Source organism: Passer domesticus, chromosome 3, assembly GCF_036417665.1.
Source record: "Passer domesticus isolate bPasDom1 chromosome 3, bPasDom1.hap1, whole genome shotgun sequence".
Classification (NCBI taxonomy): Eukaryota; Metazoa; Chordata; class Aves; order Passeriformes; family Passeridae; genus Passer; species Passer domesticus.
Genome location: NC_087476.1, coordinates 7,165,217 through 7,187,828, shown reverse-complemented (window position 1 = coordinate 7,187,828; position 22,612 = coordinate 7,165,217). Strand labels below are relative to the sequence as shown.

The following is a 22,612-nucleotide window of genomic DNA, read 5'->3' as shown; positions in this document are numbered from 1 at the left end:
TTTTTTTACAAGGAGTAGTTGTATCCTGAGGATTATTTTCAAAGACATTTTCACAAAGCCTTTGGATTTTAATAAGGAAACAAACTGAGTAGTCAGAGACTGAGAAAATGAAAGGTGAACTTGTAAGAATCTTTTGGTCAATACTTGGCAGTGCATTCATTAATTATAACTGTTATTATTGCTTTTAAAAGCACTTTCTTAGACTTATTCCAAATAAAGTTTGAAATATTAATAATTTATTTCTCTAATATTTTTCTTGCCCTGCAGCCACATAGTACCCAATTGTAGCCATTATTACACCTACCCTGTTCCATCTAACAAAAGAATTAGTCACACAGGGGCTTTTTTTTGATGAAAACAATTCTGTGTGAACCACTGTACAGGGGGAAAGGCTCATGTGAGAAGGGTTTAAGGTGGAGGAAATCAGAAGGAGGAAAAGAGGGGTCTGCAGTGAAGCTACATGAGCTGATCTTGAGCAGGAGATGTGCTGGAGGAATCAGCTTTGAGCTTCTGACTTTGAGAACCTGGAGTCATGTTCCTTCCCTGGAAGTGTCCAAGGCCAGGTTGGATGGGGCTCTGAGACCCCTGGTCTAGGGGAATGTGTCCCTGCCCATGGCAGAGGGGTTGGAAGAAAATGAGTTTTGAAGTCCTTTCCAACCCAGACTTTTCTATAATTCTATAACTCTTCTCTCAGGATCAATCCTCTGCCTCATCTGCAGGGAGAATGCAGGAGCTGGGATGTGGTTCACTAGAGGAGAATAAATTCAGGCTAAGGTGAGACATTAGTGGGTCTCACTGAAAGGAAGCTCTTGGTCTTGTTCCTGCCCTGCAGATTGTGTGAGTGGGCATGGAAATAGTGCTGTCCTGCCCAGCTCAGCTCTGGGAGAGGGGAAATTCCTGTCTGGTTCCATTCTTTGGTAAGTCTCATCTCTGTGGTTCTCTTGAGGGATTTCAAAGCACTGTTGACATGAATCACTAGACAAGCATGAGTTGTCACTCTCCCACCTAAGATGTTGATGTAGACCTGCCACAAGGTGAGGTAGCTTAGCTCCAGCCATGGTCTTGAGGACATGAAACATCTTCAGCATAAAAGACTTTTTAAACTCAAAACCTAATAAATTATTGCTGTCCTTTAGTTGTGTTTTGACTCTGCTTGCAGTTACCACAAGTTATGAGGCTGTGGGATAGATGGGGAAGGAACATACAATCTGGTCAGCAGATTGATCAGCTCTGCTCTTGCTGTGGTGATAGAACACAGCTCTAGTTCCTTCAGAGAACACAAGTTATGGGAACAGTGCCTTTGTACAAGGCACAGAGGCCCTGCAGGGGAATGAAGGAGGATTTGCTGTGTGTGCTAGACAGAGCTAGAGCAACAACCTGACAAATCCAAAAGGATGGAGGAGGAAAGCATTGCTGCAGACTATAGTTTCCTCCTTTTCAACTGGAGAAATTGCTGATGTATATTTTTACTGTTTAGCATTCAATATCCAACTTATTTTCAGATCTTGCTCGCGTGGGGGGAAGCATTCCTGCCCAAAGAAGAGTTTTCTCTGCCAAGATGGCTGGGGGTTTGCAAAATACTTTGGGCAGACATGAGAGCATTATCTGTGCTTATGCCAAGGCCAAAGGCTTTGGGAAGAGCTTTAGAGAGCTCCCTGCAGCCTCTCTCACAAATGCCAGGAAGGAAAGTCCAGAAGTGAAAATGTCTGTTTCAAAACAGTACTTGATTGACTCTTTGGAAGATGGTAATGCTACAGATTGCCGAGGTCAAGAATGCTGATGCATTTTCCATTGTCAGCTGGGAAAACAATCTCAGTTTAATTCAGCTGAATGGGAAAAACTTCTGTTTGACTTTGGTGGTATCAGGTTGTCACTCAAAGTGTTGAGGTGGTGGGGTATGTCTGGAAGTTGTATTTTGAAGAAAAGCAGCTTTTGGAGAAAAGCAGGTTTGTGCTGCACTGTGGCTGCACTGGTCTGTGTCACATCATGAACATGGATTTGTGCTGGAGTGGTAAAATACCGAACAGTGATGAGAAGGTCTCAAGGAGGACAGTGTGCAAGGTCTCTCTTGCACATTGTCCTGTAACCTGCCATCACTGCAGATGGTCAAAAGACACTTGGAAATTTCATTTCTCAGGAAATTTCCATTTCCTGTCCCAAAATAAAGTTTTAAAAAGTCCTGAAAAGAAATGGTTCCAGGCAGAATGTTCCATAGTTCATGGGAAAGGAAGGATGTGAGAAGGAAAATTGGTGTTGATTCCTTCTGCATTGTCTTCTTAACTCCAGTGGTTTGTGGTTTGGAGTAGCTGGATAACCTGTGTAAAACACAGGTTAGCCAAGAGAACTTTGAGACTCTATGATTTTCAACATTCCTGAAAGCCTCGTGTATGCTTAAGGGGATGATATAAATTTCTTTTGTGAGTCAAACACATCTCTTGTCATCTTGAGTGGACCTGCTCACAGACATAAAGATTTACTGATGACCACGTGGCATTTCCTTTGCTAATTTCATAGAACCTGAGAATCAGAGACTCATTTAGATTGAAAATTACCTTTAAGATCTTTGAGTCCAAGTGTTAACCCAGCACTGCCATTCTACCACTCAACCATGTCCCCAGTGCCACATGTCCATGTCTTCTAAATCCCTTCAAGGATGGTGACTCCACAACTTCTCTGAGCATTTTGTTCCAGTGCTTGACAATCCCTTTCTGTGAATTTTTTCCAATCTAAACCTCTCCTGGTGCAACCTGAGGTCATTTCCTCTTGTCCTATCATTTTTTACCTGGGAGAAAAGGCTGATCTCCACCCTCCTGTCAGGGAGCTGTGCAGAGCCAGAAGGTCCCCCCTGAGCCTCCTTTTCTCCAGGCTGAGCCCCTTTCCAGCTCCCTCAGCTGCTCCTCATCAGACCTGTGCTCCAGACCCTTCCCCAGCTCTGTTCCCTTCCCTGGACCCGCTCCAGCCCCTCAATGATTTTCTTGCCATGAGAGGCACAAAACTGAACTCAGGATTTGAGGTGTGGCCTCTCCAGTGCTGAGCACAACCTGAGTGATCCCTTCCTCAGTCTGGCTGCTTTTAACTGCCCCTAATTATTTCCCTAGGGAACATGTGCCTGTTTCCCTAGTTTACAGATGAGGATGTCACCCATTCTATCTCTATAGGATGTATTCATGGGATGAATGGAACAAAGGGAAGTCAGGTGTTTTTTAGATCTTTTCTGAAATTTGTCTTCCCTTTTAAATATTTCAGTGAAGTTCTGAGGTATAAAAGAGTAGTTTCACTTCAGGCAAAATAGGTCACTCTATTTTTGCTTAGTGTATAAAAAATGAAAAAGGGTTCCAATAAGGTAAAATGATAAGGTTTTATTCTAAAAATTATTAAATTGGACATTCAAATGTCATAAGAACTGTCCTATTTGACTGTTTAGTCCTCTTGAATCTCTCTTTGGTGTGATTTAATCAAGTGTCTTCTCTGCTGAACAGGATTTTCTGTCTCTGGACCTTTTTCTATCTGAGGAGTAAAAAAAGCATTGCAAAGGTGTAAAGAATTTTTTTTTTTTCAAGCTTCTCAGCCTCATCCCACCTCTGCTGCACTGGCTAGCATTAAACTTCCTCAATAAGAGCAGAGATTAATCAATGTTTGTTTCTTGGTGGCTGCACACATGGAGGCAGACTGACTGCTAGCCGTGCATTATCAAACTTCCACAGGCTCCTCTGGCTTTTTTCCCACCGATTTCAGCCGGGGGAGGAGTGCAGGATTCAACCATCTGAGTTGTTTGGCTTATTAACTCCACTGACAACAGGATGGCTGCATTTCCTCAAGCCTTTAAATCTCAGCAGCCGCAGCTCTTCCAGCCAAATTAGCAGGAACAGGAGGCGAGAGAGAGGCAATTCTGATGGAAGATGTGGCACTGCTTTTCCCCCGTGGGAGAGGAGCAGAACGTCATGCATTTATATGTCTGCAAATGAGCAGGGGCACGTATCGTTCATGAGAAAATGATCCTTGGTGGTATCCAGTGGGCAGCTGGGCTGGAATTAATAGATTATGCTCGTAACAACAATTATTCAGGGGAAATTGCGTTATTTAGAGAAATGGAAATGAAGAAGAGTTGGCAAAACACTACGATTTAAAATTATTTTATTTTAAATGGGCATTTAATATGTCTGGATTGCTGGACATGGTTTAGGATGCTGAAGAGAGCACCTCAGGTTGTGCTTATCTCTCTTGATGTCAACAGCTTGATCTGTGCTTTCTCCTTCTCATGGACTGTTTACTGCTGGGTGTAAAATGCCTTGAATTACTTTACCATAATCAACAAAAATATTATAAGGCAGTTAGAATCCCTGAGTGCCCCTTCCACACATTAGGGTTAAATATTAGGGATGGACTAATATACACAAAGCTGGTATTGTCTCTGGTGTATTCAGGGAGGTAAAGAGCGGAAAATTGTGAAAAGAGTCTCCCTGCTCATCTGACTTGCTTCACTGCATGTATGTGAAAACAATATGAGCAAAGAGATATGAAAAAGGTTGTTTTTACATTAGAAATTCCTAAACAAACAACACAAGCAGAAGGACTAAAATATTGTGAAATAAGAAAAAACCTTTAGCAAGGCAATCAGACAAAGGTTAGTGGAGCCCCCAGTGAAGTGAGTAACTGGGCTGGATGGGTCCCCCAATGCATGTTTGCCTCACTTGGGCTGTGAGAAGTCTAGAGCCAAGTTCTTCTGCTGCAGGCTGCCTCTGTGATTGTAAACTATATCCTTTGTATCTCCTACAACTCAGAATCCTCCATTAACACCTGTAAACTATTTACATACCTAGCACAATGTTTGAAGTATTTGTATTTAGTGTTTTTCCTACAACTAAAGTCAAAGTAGTAAAAGAGATTACTTTGGTGGTCTTGGCTGTATCTTCAATAGCTAATTAAATGGTGAGGGAGAGATTTGAGTAGTTGAAGCCAACTGGCACAGAATGACCTGCATCTATACTATTAAACTATCTTAACCTTCAAATCAGGGCAAGTGCATCCAAAGTACCGATTAGGAATAGTTCCTGCCTTATGCTAATTTCTGAAGCACATCCAGGAGCTGTCTGGGGAAGTGCATTTGGCCAGGCACCATTCTAACAGCATTTGGACAGCTGGGATTTAGCACCCAAGTGTTAAGCACAGCCCAATTTTCTGGTGTGAGATTAGCACTCAGGATGCTAATAACACACTTGGTGATTTTGCAAATGCAAAATATCTCTTTGCATTGGAAAATAGAGGTTTGGAGCATGTACTCTGGGTTATTTTTGACCAAATTCTACCTTTTACCTGAACAATCCATTGAAATAATTACAGCAGCCTGGTTTCTGACCCTTCCTATAAGTGCTTGCTCCAGGCTATTTAGGAAACCTCTCCAGCCCTACAACGTGACACATCACCAAGATCAAATGCTGTTCCCTAGTTTATCTCTTAGAGAACTGTGGAGAGGTTCAGGGCTCTCAACAGAGTCTTAATCAACAGCTGCTTCATTTGTGACTCTTGACTTCTGTCTTTCCATAATGAAGAACACTGAAATATTCATTATCTAGGGGCAAAATTTTGAGGGTGATTACATGTAGGTATGGTGGTGCCTGCAAATTCTCAGCTGAGGAGAACTGGGGAACTTCTCAAAATGTTGTATGTCAGAATCCAAACTGTAATTTGGAAAGACAGAGACAGAATTTTCCACAAGTAATGGAATGCAAAGAAAGTGAGGACTGTGGTGAAAGGAAGTCATTAGTTTATTTACAAGTCTAGTTTTCAGTAGTAATGATTTCTAAAAAGTTTAAGATAAATGTGACAAATAAACTAGTTACTAAAAAAGCAAACTTGAAAGAATTTATGCTGTTAAGGTAGTCAGCAGTTTCTTCCTTGACTGGGAAGTCCAACCCATGATATGTGTTGAATTCCTGTCCATACTCATTGGCAAAATATTTCAAGATCTCTCCCAAATTGTGACAAACAAAAGAAAATATAAAGTCATATCAATGCACAGAGGAAGATATTCTGTACTAACTAGAGTTATTTTTCCTAATGCTAGGGAACTATGTTTCTTTATTAGCATCATTCACTCTCTGGGCACAGAGGCCCAGGAAACCTCTGGTTCCCACAGCAGGAGTGGGGGCTGATCTTGAGCCATATCATTGCTTTGCTTTCAGTGGTGACTGGGAGCATTAGTCTATCACAGGAGATTAGCTGAGGCTGGTTCATTCATCCTTATAAAACAACAACCAAGAGGACAGAGATCACTGGAAAACCAGGTGAGGAGAAGCGAGCAGGGGTGCGTGACCACCAAGGAAATAAACACTAGAAGGTAACAAGCAGCAAGTAAGTAAGTAAGAAGTACTTACTTATTTACTTACTTACTTACTTACTTAAAAGTAAGAAAAAGCTGTGAACTGGCCTTTTAGCCTAGAAAGAAGGAAAAAGCTGGAAACTTCTGTAAAGGTGCAGTGCCCAGCACGGCTTTGTAAGAAGAAGCAGAAATGTGTCCAGGGGCAGACACTGCACCAGCGTTCACCCACCAGCTCCGAGGTCAGCTGGCATGGAGGAGGCAGCAGAGGGCACTGCCAGGCGTGCCACAGCAGGGGACACAGGCACTGCTCCTTGGCCTCTGCTGCAGAAGGGACTGGTGGCCAAGAGGAAAGAGTGGTGCAGAACCATTCTAGCAAGGCAGCAGTGGAGGGATTGATTTCCAGCACTTTGGCCTGGAAATTCTAAATTAGCTATTACAGACACAGCCTCAAAGTCTGTTTTCTTGTGCTCCATTTGAGTTTTCAGGATGGAGCCTGACACATCTCTTTTCACAGGGATGCTACATATACAAAACAATAACCTCATCTTTTACACACTTTGTCCCAACTCACAGGGACATTGAAAATTGAAAAAATTGAAAACCAAGAGAAACAACAGCTCCTCATGCTTCAGTAGTTACATCTGTTGTTTGACTAATTAGTGACACATAATAACCTGTAAGAGCCTTGGCAATACAAAAGCTGCTTTAATTCTGCCCAGTCTCCACAAAAAAACTCCCAATCTCACGTTGCATTTGTAACTGCAGAGGTGTGTGTAGCACACCCACCCATTCAATGTTGGGAAGCAATGCATCAGTGTAATGATGCTTTTTGAGGAAGAGGGGGAATAAAATTGCTGTGGATGGAAAGGCAGACCTGTCTTGCATAGTTTTGTTTGCAGCCAGAAGGAAGATCAGTCTCTGTGTGCTTCCCATGACCCATGACCAGTCCTGTATCAATCCAATGGAGGGGGCAGGTGCTCAGAGGAGAGCCCAGAGTGCAGAGGAGGTGAGAGGGCTCTGTTATCTGGGACATCATAGAACTGGAAAGACTCAGGATTGCTGATCTTTCTGTCCTTGTTTATTTTGGTTGAGCTTTGCTTTTAGGTAAAATGCATTTACTCAGCACTTTTAATTTAGACAGGTACTGATCTTGTCTGGTGCTAAGGAAGAAAACCATGGTCACAGCAGAAACTGGCAGTTGTGAGTTAATATTTTCTTTTACATGTATCGATTACAATGTCAAAGATTCAAAATCAATTCACTTAAATGTCGCTCTAGAAAAAAAGAAGTGTGTCAGTGTAATGGAATATTGCCAAACTAGAGGAAAAAACCAAGCCTGACTTCCCCATCCCTGAATGCATGGGTACATATGATGCCAATAAGACAACCCCGTCTTGATATCAACAACGAAAATAAGGATGAAAATAGATTGGAAATATATCCTATCTCCAAATATTTATATTGAAGCTTATGATGAATTCAGAAATTATCTAAATTTCTCATTGCAAAACTTTCTGACCGATTTCACAACTTCTGAAACTCATTTCTTGCATCCCCTTTTCCCTATTGCAGGTCCATAAGCTTGCTGTCCTGTTATCCCAGAAGTGTGCACATTTCCTTCCTTCCATGGGATACAGACTTACCACATCTCTGCAGGGATTCAGTGCAAAATCCTCCTCCTCATTGCTCTAGAGAGTGCTAACCCAACATTTTCATTTCCTGAAGCTGCAGATGTCTTCTGGCCCCTTCTGTGAAGGGTAGCTCAGAGCCTGCGGGACTGTGCCTGCTTTTTATTCCATTCCCCTCCTTGTAATCTGTAACCAAATAGGTAAATCTATCAAAGTACCAGAACCAGAGCAGGGCAATTTCCTTTTCACTTAAATTACATGAATCAGTATAATTTTGCTTTTAGGCTGTTCACACAATGGATTATTAATGCCCTGTGTGTCCAACAGTCTATTCCATTCCATGGAAATCAATAGATGCTCCATACACCTATTCCAGACATCATCTTCCTGTCTTTAATCATCAGAGATGGTGTTGAGGAAAAGATCAAACCAACTGTTTAATGAACAGGTTTCAACTGTTTCAAGTCTGGATTATGAACAAGTCAATGTAACTGCATTTTAGGTACACTCAGGTGTTGAAATTTAACTTTAGGTCCACGGTTATTTTATTTTGATTTTAACACTGAAATGTTTTACTAAGAAAAAGTGGGAATGAAATAGCTAATCTCTTTTTTCTGTTAGAAAGGCAGCCTATCAATTAATGCCATCAAGACAAACTTGCCAGCCCTTATTTCCATATCTGGATGAGAAATGGCCTAAACTCTGTTGCTCAACTCCAGGCTGCACAAAGCTTTATATGTTTTTGATGATAGAAAGGAGGTTTTCATTCCCAAATACGCTTTATATCCCTGGACACTGATGGGTGGTGAGAAGGAAGCTGTTGCTGGGGCTGGGGTGTCTCTCTCAGTCCACCCCCATACCCTTGCTGTGTGCAGGACTATAAATGGTGCCAGTGGGACTTGGACCCACTTTGGCTGGACCCCAGAGGATGCTCTGCTGCTCTCCACCACCTCAGGTCCCTTCAGGGGACTTCTAGCAGCCCTGAAGCAGTGTCTGGTGGGCAAAACTCTTATTGCCACCTAGTTTGGATTTCAAAGTAATGCTTTTTTCCTTTGGGGACAAAAATACAGAAATAAAGGGTTGAAATAACCTGAATAGCTTATGCAAGTGTGATGGCAGAAGAATCCTTCTCTGGTGCCCTTGGTGCTGGCATCAGGAGAGGCTTCCATAGCTTCCTTGGAGGTGGCTGCAGGAAAACCTCTCCCAGTAATCTCTGGGCTGCTCTAACCTTTAAACATGGCCAAGGGAGCTGTGCTGCCAACACCTTCATCCTCCAGGGATTCCCCATCTGATTGAGGCTGGGCCAAGGAAGTGAGTCAGAACTGCAGCAGACAGGATGCTCCTGCCTGCAGCCTGCCAGCCTGCCAGGAGAGTCTTAATTGATGTGGGGAAGAATTAGGGATGTTTCAGGCTCCCTCACTGCAGGGGAGGTGACAGCTCTGGAAACAGGCTGTTTTTAGCAGCAGGACAGAGAATCCTGACTTGAAATTCCTTTTCTGGGGAAGTGAAGCAGGCAAGTTCTGTGTATGTTTATTGAATTTGCTTGAAAATGGATTGCAGGGAAAATGATGCTTCTTGTGAAACAAGTAGCTTTACCCAAAAATGAGAGAAATGGCTTAAATGTTGAAAAGCTTGTTTTGACCTAAATGAAAAGATGGTTGTATTTTTTTTTGTTGTTATTAGAAACAGCAGCTCATGTCAAAATTGACTAAGTTGAAAAAAAATCGAAGGACATTAATAATGGAAAATGAAAATAATAGCTTTTAGTCTGATGCAAAATGATTACTTGGAGAGGTTCTCTTGGTTTTTTTCTTTGTTTGAAAAGAGTAATTGTCTTTGACTGAACCAATAGTCCCTTTCTTCCTTCCTTCTTTTCACTTTTGGGAATTGACCATTGAAGTGAAATGTTACACAGTTTTCCAAATGAACCATTTCCCTACCCTGGAAATGCAATAAATGATGTCTCTGTAGATCTGGCATTTTTTGCTTGAGCTCTATAACTCTCTTGTTATTTTTCTGCAGTGCCTTGGCCTAGACCAGCATCCAACCCATACTCTGATGGGAGAAATGCAATAGATTGAAGTACACCTTGTCACCAGCAGAGATCAGCTACTGGCTGTCCCCTTCCTGAGCAGGGCTTCCTCATCTGGACACTCTTCCATTGCTCTGCACTGCTGGAGGATATTGCAGGATGCTTCTGGATCAAAACCACTTTTGATTGGCAGCTTTCTGTGAAGACAGAAATTGTTAGTGGTGAGCAAAAATTGTGACCTGCAAGCAATTTATTCTAAGCAATGCCTAATTGTCTGGGGTTAGTCATTAGAGCCAGCTATTACATTTTTCAGTGTTGTTATCCCACCCACCATCGGGAGGGAAATAGGAGGACACTTGATGTCCAAAGAGCTATCAGCCTAATTAAACTGTGATGAATTCCTTTCAAATCTGTAGAGCATTTAATGCATTCTTAAATCAAGCCATCCATAATTAGAAACATTCCATAACACACACAGGAATCTGAGTCCCAGAAAAGCTGATTAATTGTTAATGAGGTTTCTTCACTTGCTAGACAGGTTGGAAGAGGAGAGGAAGCAAAGCTGGAGGCAGAAGCTGGCATTGCTGTGCAGATGCAATGAAACTTTGCTGTTTGCCAGACCAAACTTCTGTTCTGTGGCTTCTTGTTGTCCAAGCCCTGTAGCAGCTTTGCCCAAGCCAGTTTTGTTCATTAGGGAAGTTATTTCTGCTTTTCCCATAATTTCAGACAACAGATGAAATTAAAATCATCCCAACCTGATTGATGCTTCTGGAAATTGTAGAAAAGGGATTTTTTTCACTGCCCTCTGAAATTCATGCTCAGCTGGACAAAACTTGTGATGGTTTTTAAAATGCTCATACACATCACTCATTTACTTTGCAATTGTGATGTTTTCAGCAAATGTCCAGCTTGTTCTGTCCACAAAAGGATCTGATGACTGATACCAGAACATGGAGAATACTCTGTCTCAAAGGGGAAAGGGAAGAACTACAGGTGTTTATACATGGACAGTGCACATAAAAGGAATGTCTTGTTTCACAGTAGGAAGCTGGAAATGGGCCCATAGATGCTCAATTTACTGCATCATTTTGCTTACTGCATATTTTGCTTTTCCCTCAGCTATTTTCTTTTTTATTTTTTTCAAAAGAAACAAATTCTAAAGGACTCCACTCATTCTGACCAAACAAAAGTCAAAAGACTCTTTATTATTGTACAGTGGTTTATATGTTTTTGCAATCTCTGATGAGTTTTGTGGCTGTCTTGTCACAGTATTCATAGGAAATTAAGCTCAGACCTTGGAAATTGTAAAAATTTCTACTAAAATATATACATATTTTCTCTCTCTAAAAGCACTATGAGTTCCAGGCTTGACAGCTGAACATTTCCCAAAGCAAGGACAAAATGCTCTCTGCCCTGTTTTTTTTTTCCTGGAGTGTATTTTTGCTGCAGAGAATATATGTTTGAAGCACAACATTTGAGAAGGGCGCCTGAAATGAGTCTTTATATCTTGAGTATTATTTGAAAAATAAATTTGGAAGAAGGAACAGGCTTTAAAAAACATTTCCTAATATGTTGTTTATGATCAGCTGTCTGAGTTCCAAGATGTCTAAATGAATGAAAGTCAGAGACCTTGTCAGAGTTTATTAAAAAACAGTGAAAATATATACTTGAACTTTTACTTTTGGAGAAGTTTCTTGGTAATTCTGCATTTCTAATTATTCTATTATATGAATGAAAACTGCACATCAGTTTAATTCATAGCAGATGGAAAGGAAGTGTTTATTGTTCCCAAACTGAATGCGTCACAGAAAAATGGAATTCATGGCATGTCTGTTCAAACAGCATCAATAATGCTGAGCAAAGCTACTCTAACACAGGGAGATGCCTCCTGCAATTTAATTGTGGGGAGCTGTGGCAGAAACTGGAGATATATATATTTATTAATATTGCATTTTTTATAATTTTTAATTGTTTCTTCTTGAGTGAAAGACGAAAGATGATGGGCAATTGCAGTGATGCTTGACCCAGAGTTGCCCACAAAGCTCTATCCTGTGTGCTCTCATGCTCCTTCAGGCAGCTGGAAGCTTTCTGTAGCCATGAATGAAGGCAGCCTCACAATCACACCACACACAGTCTCTGTGTGAAGCTTTTCCCAAAATAAAGCTTGACATTCATATTGTTTTTGCTGGGCAAAGGGCAGGAAGGCCAGTTGTACAAGGAGTGCATAACTGGGTTTTCTGCTTTGGAGAAAAGGAGGCTGAGGTTCAGTCTCAGGCTCTGCAGGTTCCTGAGGTGGGGAATGGACAGGGAGGTGCTGAGCTCTCTTTCCTGGTATCCAGAGGCAGGATTAGTTTGAAAGTCTCAGCAGTGCCCCAGAGGAGATTTAGACTGGACATTAGGAAGCTTTTCTTTACCAAGAGGGTGCTCCAACACTGGAACACACTTCCTAGAGAGGTGGTGGATGCCCCAGTGTTTAAGAAGCATTTGGACAATGCCCTTGGCAAAATGCTTTAACTTTTGGTCAGGTCTACCGTGGTTGGGTGATTGGACTAGATGGTTGTAGATCCCTTCCAGATGAACTATTCTTACTCTATTTCTGTTCTAAATAGGCCAGAAAATTTTTCTTCTGTATTGCCCCCAAAAAAGAAATTAAATTAAGTATTACTAGGTGTAAGCATGTGTGTGGGGATCAACTTTTCTCAAATATATATAATTTTTGATTCAGATAAGGGTTAAGACCTAAACATGATTGATACATGACCTGCTAAAACTGCACAAGCCAGTCCCCTTGTTTTTCTTTGTTTCCATTCTTAATCTAAGTTATATTTATTCTTTGGAAACATGATTTACATTCTAAAAATTCCTATTAAAATACACAGCTTCTAATAAAAAGACTTTTTATATTTAAAAGGCCTTTGTGCTCTCCTGATTTCTATAGCATTTAGCCCAGCAGTTTAAGTTCATCTCTGTTCAGGGCCTGAGCTGCTGTTGAAATGAGAACATTCACAGCATTTTTTCAGTGAGTATTTATGTTATCATCCTAAATTGTTACAGAGGAGGTATAAATGATGCCTTCTGATAAAATACTTAGATTGTCCTTTGTTATGTATATTTAATCAAGGCAGTACCGAAGGCTCTGTTTGCAGAGGAGTTATTTCAGGCTTATCAGAAACATGCACAAGTGGCACACAATAGATGAGGAATTCACCATAAAATGAACAAAACCCAGCTCTGAAGTGCAGAGCTCCCTTTAACAGCTGTGCCATGGGGGCTGGATGCTGGCTGACTCTGAGCTCTGGCTTCTATTGCACCAATCACACTTTGAGAGGGTCCTGGGCATTTTACAGCACGAGTAAGATCAGCTCCTGTGGAATGCCAGTGGAATTACAAAAACACGAGGACTGCTAGGTGCATTCCAGGAAAACTAAAACTGCAGTCCATCTTTACCCATGGAGGTTTTACAGCACAGAGCTGCATGCTTAGTTTGGTTCCTGTAGATCTTGAGGGCTCTTTCCCTACACAGCTATTGCAGCAGCCCAGTTAAGAGCAGGATTTAATATGAGAGAAACTTCATGAGTCCAAACTTATTAAAATTATTCTGCTTTGATTTTCAACTTCCTTTTTTTGGGAGGAGTAAAAGAACCACTTGGAAGCTTTTCCAACAGCCGGAAACATAATTCTGCATATTATTTTTTATACTTTGATAAAAATACTTTTCATAAAACCCAGCAATAAGATGCTTTCAGAAGTGTAGCTTGAAGCAATGAATCACTGCCTTTTTAAAGACATTAGAAGAATCCAGAGTAGATGTTCATAACATTAAAATACTTATTGCAGTCATAAGGACTGTCAGAGAAAGGGTCCGAATTGTGCCTTGAGCTTCAGGGGTTTGTGCCTGCAAAGAGTCAAAGATAGAATATTATTGTGGGCAACTGACTCTGACATTTGGCTTTAGGGAACAAATGGACTAAAGAAATCTCTAGGGTGATTTTACCACCTCCCTGAGGTATAAGTTTGCTGTAATGTTTTTGTTCCTTAGTGTTAGTGGATTTCTTTTAAAAAGAGGGGAGAATTCCACATTAAGTAACTGTTCTGGTATTGTTTTTTGATCTGTGCAAGGTATGCATCCTCTACTATGAAAGAAAGAAGGAATTTAACACACATGGTCTGGAGGGAGCCTGAGATTCACAGACCCTGGGGCAAGGTAGGCAATCAGCACAGAGAGGCACCTATTTAAGTTTTGTTAATGCAGCAACATTTCTTTTTTCATGTGTTTTCCCAAGGTCTTACTAAAACAAAACAAAACAAAAAAACCCACCACATTCTCTGTATTCTCATGCAAATATGAGCTTATTAGTAGTATTTATCATGCTTAAGAGCAACAATATTCCAATCTATAGATTCTGCAGGACTCCTTTACCCCACCAGCCACAGCAACTGAGTACCTAATCCTGACCCCCTAAAAATGCAAAATAATTGAGGTGACTGGAAATAGAAAAGACCTTTGGAACTTGAGGGAAAGGACAATTTAAGGAAGACATCTGCAGCCAGAAGAGGAAAACGAAAGTGTGCAAATTGGAAGTGGTTTAGGAAACAAGTTCAATGACAAAGCATCTTTGGGGAAATAAAGTTTGGGAACCCTTGAAAAAAAGAGGAATGTCAATTAAAGTTAGGGAGAAATTAATTGAATGAATGTACGAAGAAGAGAGAAACATCAAGATTTACTTGAGTACCTGAAGCACAGCCCAGATCAATTACTTGCTGCTGTCAGCATCATCAGTGCAATGTAAGAAAGATTGAATGCATGCTATAAAATGCACCGTTTAACAAAGTTCAAGCTATTAAGTAATTAGAATATAATATGTGAACATGCTGAATGTGCTTATTTAAATGTAAATGTTTATTCACTGTTTATTTTTAGTGCAGAAAAATCACCCAGCTTGTTTAGTTGTCCTTGCTGTTTCATACACTGCTGATCTATTGGATGCCTCTAAGCCAGCAACCAGAAACAGCTGCTCCTTTATCAATGGCATCCAGGGACTCCTCTTGAAAGGTGCAAAGTAACCTGCAAAGGAAACAAATTCAAGGTGGATAATAAATATATTTTGCTCCAATGGGCTGAGGGAACAGCGATATTACATTTCCACTTACAGAGAGATCACTGATATGGCCATTTGTCAGCGATGTTAAGGGACAGGGCCTGAATGCAGAATCATGGAATAAGGTTTGTCTTTGGAAGGGACCTTAAAGATCACACAGTTCCAACTTCCTGCCATGGACAGGGACACCTTTCACTAGACCAGGTTGCTCAGAGTTCCATCCAACCTGGCCTTGAACACTTCCAGGCACGGAGCATTCACAGCTTTAGGCAACCTGTGCCAGTGCCTCACCACTCTCACTGTAAATAATTTCTTCCTAATAGCCAATCTAGACCTATTTTCTTTCAATTTAAAGCCATTCCCCTTTGGCATTGTCCTTGCCCTTGTAAAGTATCCCTCACTAATCAACTACTATGGCTCACTGAGTGGGAAAGATGAGCCACAGCAGTAAAGGGATTTGTTAGTAAATGGGGAAATAGTAAATTCAAATGTGAAAAAGTGGAAGTTATGCTGTTGGTTGCTGGCACTTGACAGATCAAGCTGTCCTAGGTCTGCCACTGGCAAACTGCATGGCCTCAGGTTTATCATTTTCCCTTGCTTGTGAAATAACGGCAAAGCAATTCATACATGCAAATATCAGAGTAATAAACACAGCAAATTCCCAAATGGATGCCACAATTTTGCTCCCGATTATGTCTTCCAAAATACCCATGGAAGGTGAAGCACAGTTTGTCTGCAAGGTTTTTCTGATGTTAACACAGGCTGATGCAGAACCTGGCAGAGCTATGCAGAATGGTGCTCACAATGTGGTTACTCCCATTGATTTTAATCCCAACATTTCAAAATCAGTTTGCCAGTATCCAAAAATCCTAGAAGGAAGGCAAAGAAAATGCTCACCTGCCTGAAAGCAAAAGCTGTAGAGATACACACATTGGCTGGTAATATGGAGAAATAAATCTGGGTGCAGATTTTGGGGTATGTGTCATATTTAAAAGCCTACAGTGAGGTACCAGCTTTAGTTCTAAAGCTTTTATTCTAAAGGTCTGTGATGTTCTTAGTCTATTGTGACTGCAAGCCTTTCACCAAGTTCCAGATTCTGAAAAGCACATTAGAACCAGTTTGTCAACAGCACCTCCTGACACAGGCTGTGTTTGGAGTCTCTCAATCTCGCTTACAAAAGAAGTGATCTGTACTGGGTTGGAGATTAGTATCTCAAAGAAACAGTTGTATCTGAAAATATTCCAAAAAACCCCACATTATAGTTAAAATAATAGCCATGTTAAGGATCTACCACAGTCTAAGCTGGATGCTGCAAAAAATGAGAAGAGGAATGTCAGTGATGCAGAGTAAGCCTCAGACAGGAAGGTGGGCACTGAAGTTCCTGCTCTCTTACAGACATTCTGAATGACTTTGGGAATACCAACACCTCTGTCTACATCTCTAACCAGCAACAGAGACTATCCCTGAGCACAGGAACTTGATCCTCTCTCCTGTTAAATTTTTAGTATAGTGCTTGGCATGGTTCTGTCTGGACTAAATACAGGCTCTCAAACACTTCCCAAACACTGTCTGTAAGTTAGCAAGGACCAAGGACTATTCCTACAATAATTTTTTACAATTTTCTACAATTCTAAAATTTATTTCTACAATAAATTAGTCTGGGAGACAATTCTGGAAATCATCTGGTCTTAACACCATGTTTGAAAGAGGTCCAGTGCAATGTGTTCAGAAGCTGTGCCCAGTCAAGATCTGAACATCTCCAAGGATGAGCTTTTCACAGCCTCTCTGGTCTACTCTGTCAGCATTTAATTGCTCTCAGGATAGAACAGTTTTTTGCAGGCAATTTACATTTCCTGTCAGTCTCTAGTTTTCCTATAATTGTATGAACTCCCCAATGGCTGTTTGGATGTGTTACCCTGCTCTGGAGGCTAAAGGGGTGTAACAATAGGCACGTGGGCAGACTTTGTCACTTGGTCTCAGGGCTGGAGAACAGGTTAATAGAGATGTAACCTCCAAGTCGTGGTTCCCATCGGTAATTTGAATGTATTAGCACTTAATTGGAGGGCTCAAATCCCATCATCGTGCTTGAATGCATGGGTACCACAAGGGATAAATCCCTGTGAAAGGGTATGCAGAGCACATACTGAAAAGTGTGCAGATCTCTACAAAAAGAACTAAAGATCCATTGATCTGTCTTTGTATTGTCAAAAAATGCTCTCTTTTTTTTTTTTTTTTGTATTAAATCAGTATGTCCAGAAATTATAACTCCCAAAAGACCTATTAAACACTTAATAATGTGTAGTCTGAGCCAAGCAACTGCAATGAGACAACTAAACAAACAATCTGTGGACATTAAAAATGTTTTGGGGCCTTTTGGGTTATGTTAGGTTTGTGTGGGAATACTTAAAAGTATTCAGAAAGAGGAAGAGTTTTATTGGCAGATGAAGCCTGACTTTTGCAGTGTGTACCTTCATAGTGCTGCTAGGAAAACACACGTCACAGAGAGGGGGGACACATGTGGGACCAGTTGTTATGTAATGACCAGCACAAAATCTATGTACAAAGTCAGTGCTGTGTTGTGCCTAATGCTTTTCCTCTGTGTAAAAGTAATTACATCTTCAGGGAAGAGAAACTCTGACCTGTGATTGTCATTTTCCTATACAGTCACCAACATCCTGCACATGTATCTTTGAATATTACTGATATGAAAGTTTGTGTCTTGCAGACAAAACCAGCTGATGGAACGGGTGATGATGCTGGGGATACTGGTGGAAGATAGTGATTGTTTCAGGCAGCAATAAAAAACTAGGTTTTTGTTTTTAGAATAGAAATTCACTGATAGACGTTACACTGTGCCACACAGCTGAGCACACACCTCTCTCCAGTGAGCACTGCATACACAATAAATAAATAAATATACCAGTAAAAGACATCTGCCACATACCACAAGAAAGCAATGTAAAAGAAGCTTGGGAGTGAGAGGCATACAAAGCAGTTTGAGGAAATGGATTTCAGCCTGCAGTCTCACTGAGCTTTCAAACCCACCTGGTCCTTTACAGAGTCTCAGAGGATGGTGGGTCCAGCTCTGATGGATAATATACAACCTGGCTTGGAGGCATCCATGGTGCCTTGCAGCATGTCATGTTTGGTGTCTCGTTGCTTGGTCACTGCTGTCAGTCTGTCAGTTTCAGGGCAGAAATGTCCTAATTATAAGATGTGCATTGATAGAAGTCAACTGCAGCACTCACATTGTGTTAACCCTGCTGCAAAGAGAAAAAATGTTAGGTAAAAAGCAGGTGGAAAAGAGTCAGATAAAAAAAATTGTTTGCTGTTTTTCTGTAAATACTAGTTTTTAATAAAAGACATTCTGGAATGATTCTGCAGGGAAAGTTCTCTGGCCGTGGAGGATGACAAGAGAACGATTTTATGATTTGCAGTGCTAAGAAAGTGTTATTTTCCCTCTCCATTTTGATTAAAAATATAGACACTTGGTGGTTTCTGTCTTTGTAAACACATTTATAAGGTACACTTAAAAAAACCCAAAACTCTGTACAACAAGAAGGACTTTCCCAAAGATCATTATTTTCTCCTGAAACTTCTTACAGATTATCTGGAGGCTGCTTTTTCTATGTGCCAGACTTTGTCTCAGACATAAATAAACCCTGTGTCTGTAGCCCTGATGGTCTGTACAGGAAATCTTTTTTCTCATGTAATCCTCCACTTTAGGACTCATAGACCAAGACACCATCATCTTGTATCATTTGATTGTATTTAAGTCTGTGGGAGTTGATTGTGAAGTGCAGCTTCTTGGTGGTCAGCACTGGATGAACAGGATGCATTCAAATCTTATTGGGAAATAGAGATTAGGGACACATCTGAGAGGCAAAAGGAGTCTTGTACCAGACTGTAGAAAAAAGTACAAAAACATGCCCTTTCCTTTTTTAAATATGACAGGAATGTCATATTTAAATTGCAGATCAGTGCAATTCTACAGCATCATGTCTGAAAGGAAAATCCAGGGTTTGAATCATAATTGCTTTCAGAAACATTGAAAACTCAAAGGTGGAAGATTTTTTCTTAGAAAATAAGATTGGAGTTTTTAAAAAGAGAAAGATCTGAGGGAGTAATGCACTAAGATCCTTTGAAAATTCCACTTTATGACCTCTAAATAGCTCCAGTTTGGTGGAATTGTTCCATAGTAGTACTGAAAAACTTTGGGAAAAGATCAGCACTTATTTGTGCTGTGCATGGAAACAAAATAGTGTCCAGGACAAACAGACCTGGGGCCGTGCTGGTGATCAGACAATGATTTATCCAGTATGAGAGGTAAAATGATGATTTTACTGTGACTCAATATGGAATGTTACCTTGCTGATAAAAGGATCAAGCTGCTGCTGTGGGAGGTATTATGAAGTTATGTAGAAAACTGGGTTTACAACCAAGCTACGTCCAAAGAACACTTAAAGAGTCCAGCAAAGTCATGGCAAAGGTGTCAAACTCCACAGTTCCTGCTCCAGTGTCATGTTTTTTCAGTACATTAAGCAAAGAAAGGGTGAGAGAAGTCGGGAATTATGGACATCGATCATCTTCAAGGTGGGGATGAATGAAATGTAGAAAACCATGCATACATGCAGAGATTGGGAGAGTGAAAAAGAAATGAACTGCTGGTCTGAAGGACATGGTGGAGTGGAACCTGTGTGATAGCAACAAAACAAACTGACAAAATGCTCTGCAAGGAGTGATTGGGCTCTATGAGCTTAATCTCCTTCTCTTTTAAAATTCATTCACTGTGTCTGAGGGTTGTTTCTGTTTGTTTGCTTTTTATTTTTATGATGTGTCAGGATTCAAAGCTTAAATGTATAGTATTGCAAGATTATAGCTTGATCCCAAAGGAAATACCAGGCAGTGACTGCTCTGTGGGCTGTGTTTATATATCAGCAAGCAGGAAAACATGGCTCAAATAGATTTTTTAGCAGCAACACAATCCCTTCAGACAACTTAGAAACTTTCACCCAAAGTAATTGCACACAGTCAGCTTCTAATATATTGAAGTCTTTGTTTTAAATCAGAACATCTTTGTTTACTGCTTTTTCCCTATAGACTCATCCACAGGTACTTCATTACCTGTGCATTTTGATTCTGACTGTGTCATATCTAGGAAACTGGTGATTTAAAGTTGCAAAAGTCCATTTTGGACTAGACTTTTTCAGTCAGGAAAAACTGTGAGATAATGTAAAATATGTTTTAAGAAGACGTCTTTTCCCAGGATGGAAAGACCTTTAAGAAGCTGGGATCTTCTGATGCACAGAATTATAAATGTGGGCTGAATATGGGGTGTGAAAATACAGAAACTTTGTGAGTCTTCTAAAAAGCAGAATAGTTTTGAAGTTTTTTAATGGTTTGAGGCTTGTTCAACTTTGCTGTTTCTGGATTCTTCTGCTCAGAATCCTTGTACCTCCTTTTCTTTGACCTGATCTTATTCCATATCAACAAACCATCCATAATTGACTTTTTTCCCTAATGGCCCCAGTTTGCTACATCAATATCAAAGTCTGGTATTCTCAGAACTGTTGCCTATGGATACTGTGCATACTGCTGCTGGTATTACTGACAGGTTCCTTAGGCACTGTGGCCTTGCAAGACTTTATTCCCCAAAAGGCCCCCTTCAATTATCTGTGAAGTTTGGCCACTTCTCACATGCCTTTCCCTTGGCTGGCAAAACGGTTTGTGAAATGGGAACCCAGTCATCCCTCCACCTGCTGTGACATTTGTCAGCTCTGCACATTGCTCTTGTCCTGTCCAGCAGTTTCAATGTCCTATTCAGTTAACTTAGCCTGGGGCTTAAGGAATGATCCAGTCGTTTCCTTGCAGCCCTAAAAAGGACAAGAACCTGCAGAAAAGCTGTGAGGAGACTGAGCAGTACCAGTCTGACATTTCCATGATGAATGGTTTTCTCCTTTCTTGCTGAATCTGCCTTTCTGGGACAGAGGAGGTGCCTGCTTGTCCCCAACAGTGAAGTTCTGACCTCCTTCTTCATTATCCTGAGAGTCCCATGTCAGTATTAGCATGTTTGGCTTAGCTAATAATGTGTAAATCAAATAAACTGAAGTGTATGATTTCCTTCTCTTTTGGTTTTCTTAATTTCTGTTAGTGCTTGTGAAACTCTTGTGGGTGTATCTGAGCTCCTGTGTGCTGTGCAGGGGAATTAAATGTATGGTTTGAGTCAGCAGTAGTGGAAACCTCTTGCCAAAATATCCCACACAGGGCTGGGAGGGAAGACCTTGAACGCTGCCCCTGCCCTGCATGGAGAGCTCAGAGGAGCAGATGCAAGCACTTGTGGTCCTCACACTCTAATTTTTTCAGTTAATTCAGTTATTGAATGCTGTAACTTTTCATTTCAGAGAGAGAAATTCCTCTGGTTGTTTTCATCCAGAGTTACTGCTCATTAAGAACAGACACAGACATTAGACTTTTAGGATATAGATTTACAGCTATTGTGGTGGCAGGAAAGGAAGAGAAAATCCATCTGTGAAGCCAAGAGAGGGTGAGGACCAGCTCTTCAGTGGTCTCTGCCAGTGATTTCAAGAGCCTTTGTTTTCTGCTCCCCAGCAAGGAAAAGAATAAGTAATTTAAAATCATAGTAAAACAGAGCATTAGTTAGACATGGCTAGTTACTAAAGTGACTATTTTCAGTTTTTAAATGGAAAGCCAAAATATTTGTTTCTGCCTAACACCGTAGAAAAAAAAAATTAAATAGAAGTGGGAATCTTGCCAAAAGGTTTATTGAATATTAACAAATGTTATTTTTGGATCACTATGCAACTGGACAAAACCCAATTCTTCTATACAGTAGCTCAGTAAACAAGTGTTTGGGGTTTTTTAATATTTTGATGGCAATAATGTCTGATGCTGGGTGCCAGTTCTGCTAAGGATCAAATTGATGTGTAAATTATTAAGCAGTAGTGATGGACAATCTTTCAGGGGTAATTACTTTAACAGTAATAAAAATGAGTGTATAAAGTGTAAATTGTACATGCTGACACCTCTGTAATGGCAACTGCTGCTTTTGAGAGCTCTCTCAGCAGCTATACCGTGTTGTACCACACAATTGCTAAAATAATAGCACTCTAACTAACATCCATGGAGGGCAATAAGAAAATCTGGATGAAATGAATTTGGATGTTCTTGTCTGTCTTCACATGGCAAACCTCTCCTCCAGGAAAATACTATTGCTCCTGGGGATTTTGTAGTTACCCTCAGAAGAATCCAAGTAATTTTTCCTTGGAAGTGGAACTGTGGATTGAGCCTGTGAGAAATTATCCATGAATAACAGCCCAGTGAGGTGCTGCAGCATAGGAGAGCAGCTGGCTCCACACTTTTATCCAGAGGATTCCTTCTGTTTGTGTTCATCTCTCCAGTGTCCCTGTGCTCCTTCCCATCAGTGGAGCCTGTCCCAGCATTCTCCCAAGCAACGAGCTTTGAGAGAGCACCTGAGATCAATGCCATCTCTTTCCAGAGGAGAAATGTGTGCAAG

At 40.8% G+C, this 22,612-nt stretch overlaps 2 long non-coding RNA genes across 3 annotated transcripts; one reads left to right on the top strand and one right to left on the bottom strand.

The window, feature by feature from the left end:
* The first annotated feature begins 7,092 nt into the window (after nucleotides 1–7,092).
* Nucleotides 7,093–10,048, top strand: LOC135297887 (uncharacterized). Of its 2 annotated transcripts, none has more exons than XR_010359812.1 (3): nucleotides 7,093–7,325; nucleotides 7,461–7,519; nucleotides 9,970–10,048. It is a non-coding gene; the product is annotated as an uncharacterized LOC135297887 (long non-coding RNA). The 2 variants fall into 2 exon arrangements; XR_010359813.1 differs by having other exon boundaries at nucleotides 7,457–7,519.
* Nucleotides 10,049–14,865: 4,817 nt separating this feature from the next.
* Nucleotides 14,866–15,882, bottom strand: LOC135297886 (uncharacterized). The gene is made up of 3 exons (XR_010359811.1): nucleotides 15,706–15,882; nucleotides 15,131–15,179; nucleotides 14,866–15,044 (listed from the first exon to the last, which is right to left on the bottom strand). It is a non-coding gene; the product is annotated as an uncharacterized LOC135297886 (long non-coding RNA).
* Nucleotides 15,883–22,612: the final 6,730 nt, after the last annotated feature.